Consider the following 4296-nt stretch of genomic DNA (forward strand, 5'->3'; position numbering starts at 1 on the left):
TTTCTATCCTGTTCCATTGATCTATATTTCTGTTTTTGTGCCAGTACCATATTGTCTTGATTACTGTAGCTTTGTAGTATAGTCTGAAGTCAGGGAATCTGATTCCTCCAGCTCCGTTTTTTCCCCTCAAGACTGCTTTGGCTATACGGGGTCTTTTGTGTCTCCATACAAATTTTAAGATTTTTTGTTCTAGCTCTGTATAAAATGCCATTGGTCATTTGATAGGGATTGCATTGAATCTGTAGATTGCTTTGGGTAGTATAGTCAATTTCACAATGTTGATTTTTCCAATCCAAGAACATGATATATCTCTCCATCTGTTTGTGTCATCTTTGATTTCTTTCCTCAGTGTCTTATAGTTTTCTGAGCACAGGTCTTTTACCTCCTTAGGTAGGTTTATTCCTAGGTATTTTATTCTTTTTGTTGCAATGATGAATGGGATTGTTTCCTTAATTTCTTTTTCTGATCTTTTATTGTTGGTGTATAGGAATGCAAGAGATTTCTGTGCATTAATTTCGTATCCTGCAACTTTACCAGATTTATTGATTAGCTCTAGCAGTTTTCTGGGACATCTTTAGGGTTATCTATGTATAGTATCATGTCATCTGTAAACAGTGACAGTTTTACTTCTTTCTGATTTGTTTCATAAATGGGTGTTGAATATTGTCAAAAGCTTTTTCTGTATCTATTGAGATAATCATATGGTTTTTATTCTTTAATTTGTTAATATGGTGTATCACATTGATTGATTTGCATATATTGAAGAATCCTTGTATCTCTGGGGTAAATCCCACTTGATCATGGTGTACAATCCTTTCAATGTGTTGTTGGATTCTGTTTGCTAGTATTTTGTTGAGGATTTTTGCATCTACATTCATCAGTGATATTGGTCTGTAATATTTTTTTTTGTAGTATCTTTGTCTGGTTTTGGTATCAGGGTAATTGTGGCCTTCCTTCCCCAGATAGAACATTCTAACATGTTCTATGCCGGCCTGGTTGCTCTCTATCCCTAGTACCTAATTGTCACCTTGAGAATATCTCTTCACCATAATCCCATGAATTCCTTTTGTTTCTCTCTTTTGTTTTGCTTCTCTCTTTTGAGACCTTACATGTTTGAAAATATTTTTATTCTACCCTCACACTAAATTGATAGTTTGGTTGAATAAGAGATCTCTCACCATTTTCAAGGGAATTTTCTTTTGTCTTTTAATTTCCACTGAGGATCTTTAGAGAATGAAAGCAATTATAATAGTTGATGCTTTACATGAGAACTGTTTTATTCCCCTGGAAATTGGTGATCTTTTTTTTTTTCTTTTTCCCCAGTGTTCTGAAATTTAATGATGATGTGCTTTGGTATGTGGATCTACTTTTATACATTGAACTTTGTATTCGGGGGTGAGGGGGCGGGCTTTCAATTTGTAAACTCAGGTCCAAATTTACTTATTCTCTTTATTTCTTTCCCTCAATTTTTTTCCAATTCTCTTTCATAACTCTGTATTATTGTGACATTAGAGCTCCTGGATGGATTCTCTAATTTTCTTATCTTTCTTTCCTGTTTTCCTCAACTTTATTTTCAACTCTTCTAATGAATTTTACATTTCTACCATCACAGTTTTAACTTCCAAAAACTCTTTCTTATTCTATAATTATCCCATTTCTATGGTATCCCATTCTTGTTTTATGGATGTAACATTTTTTTTAATCTCTCAGAAGACATTAATTTTTTTTTTTTTTTTTCAGTACGTGGGCCTCTCACGTTGTGGCCTCTCCCATTGTAGAGCACAGGCTCTGGACGCGCAGGTTCAGTGGCCATGGCTCACGGGCCCAGCCGCTCCGCGGCACGTGGGATCCCCCTGTACCGGGGCACGAACCTGTGTCCCCTGCATCGGCAGGCGGACTCTCAACCACTGCGCCACCAGGGAAGCCCAGAAGATATTAATTTTTAAAAAATCTTCATATATCTTTTCATAGTTTTCATTTTTTCCAAGTTGCCTTTGTCTTTTCCTATTTGTTTTTTGTCAAGAACTGTGAAGAGTCTAAGACTTTATACCCCACTTGCAGGCCAGCAAGTCAGCCTGGCACAGTTGCATGCTTGCTAGTAGAATTCATGAGACTCCTGGGTCAGTGACAGTGGACTTTATTACTCATAGAAATACTGAAGCAACAATGTGAGCATTTGCACCAGTTTCCTGAGCATAATTTCCCACAGGGCAACATAAAGAAGCCTGGGTGAAACCTGCACAGAGTAGGTTGTGTTGTAGGAGAGGAATCTCAAGCTTGGGGAACCCTAATCTTTTATAATGCACAGTAAGTCTTTCTGACTTTTGCTCCAGCAAAAGATAATGTACTGGGCAGCAAACAAATCTTCCCTTTGCCTCACAGGGAGACATCTTTATCTTTCAAGGCTACTTGCTATATAAACGTTTCTTAAAAAATAGCCTGGAGCAAAAGCACAGTGCCTCTGCTTGAAAAACATGCAAAAATGTGAGAGACTCAGAGAATTATCTCCCAACATTGTTTGTTCTCTATCTTTCATATTAAACACTTGCTTCAAATGTCTGGTGATCCCTGGCTACATGCTTATATTTAAGAACTGCCTTAATGGTGTAAGATTAGCTTCCAGAGTTTTGAAAGCCAAGTGGAAGAAAGAAGGGTGTGGGGGATAGTGCAATAGGAAAGAATGTTTCAACATTTAGGATTTAAGCTTCTATTTAACCCCCATTTTTCAGTATAGTTTCTTTGCTTTCAACTATGCCTAGTGTCCCTCAGCCCAGAGGCCCTTTGTTTTATGCTCTGTAAGTTGCACTGTTCCATACAGTAGCCTCTAGTCACATGTGGCTATTGAGCCCATGAAATATGGGTAGTCCAAATTGAGGTGACCTGTAAGTGTAAAATACTTATCAATTTCAAAGACCTAGTACAAAACAATGTAAAATATTTTATTAAGAATTTTTATACTGATAATATGCTAAAATAATAATATTTTGAATACATTGGATTAAATAAAATACATTATTAAAATTATGTTTATATTCTTCTTTTTACTTTAAAGGAAAGTGGCTACCAGAAAATTCTTAGGGTCATGACATTCTTCTTCAGCACTTTTTGGTGGTATCTAGCACTTTTGGTGACACATATCTCTTCTAATCAGGGGAAACCAATTTTCAGGGATATTTAGGTCCTTTTCCACAATTACCCAGCAAGTTCTTCATCTCTAGTAGCATCTTTCTCCTCGACCACCCCTAGGAAATGTTCTCTGATTTTAGAGACTCAGGTAATTTGATAGGGGCTGCACAGATAATCTAGGGTACTCATTCATCAAGAGGTCTATAACCTTAATCACACAAAGTCCATTTTCCAGGTAAGGTAGCATATTCACAGTTCTGGGGATTAGGGTGTGGATGACTTTGGGGGCCATTATTCTGTCGGCCACACTATCACTGTGTCCATTTTACAAATGATGAAAACTGAGGCACAGAGCCATTAAACTCTGTTAAGTTTGCACAACTAATATGTGTTAGAGCTGAGTTTTGAACCCAGGCTGTTTAGAACCAGAGCCTATGCTACATCAAGACTTGGATGACCGGAATTTAAGAACAAATCGGGGGGAAAAAAAAAGAGGTTAACAAGCAGCAGAGGCAAAAGTCACCTTTTGGCAGAGGCCTTAAGTATGTGAACTGCATTCCTGTTGAAGGCTTATCTCTATTATTTTTAAAGACTTAGATAACAAGAACAGAAAAAACATCCTTTCGTTGTTAGTAAGTTGCTTAAATCACATAGAGCCCTTTCATGATGACAAACATTTGGGCTCCAGGAAAACTGATCAACTGTGGGTCTGTTTGAAATTGATAAAAATTCCTGACCCCATTGAATTGTGGACAGAGGGATATGTCCTTTGTAGCTTTCCTGACTCATCAATTTGATGAAGCCTTTGTTTCAGAGCTGGGAAAAAACTAAGGAAGGATGTTCTGGGTGTGATGGAAAGAAAACTGGCCTGGGAGTCTGGTCCTCTAGGTTCTCAACCTGCCACCGACTAGCTGGGTTATGAGCAAGCAGCTCCCTTTCACTTCTCTGAAGCCCAGTTTTCTATTTGAAATGAATATAGGTTTAAACATTTAAAAAATTTTTATTATGAAAGTTTTTAAAGACGTAGCAATAGAAAGGATAGTATGATAAGCATTCATACACTCACAAACTATATTTAATAGTTGTTAACATTTTTTCTGTACTTGTTTATATATGTATATACACATGTGTGTGTTTGTGTGTATGTGTATATACATATATTTAATTTTA

Source organism: Physeter macrocephalus, chromosome 8 (genome assembly GCF_002837175.3).
Source record: "Physeter macrocephalus isolate SW-GA chromosome 8, ASM283717v5, whole genome shotgun sequence".
Taxonomy (NCBI): Eukaryota; Metazoa; Chordata; class Mammalia; order Artiodactyla; family Physeteridae; genus Physeter; species Physeter macrocephalus.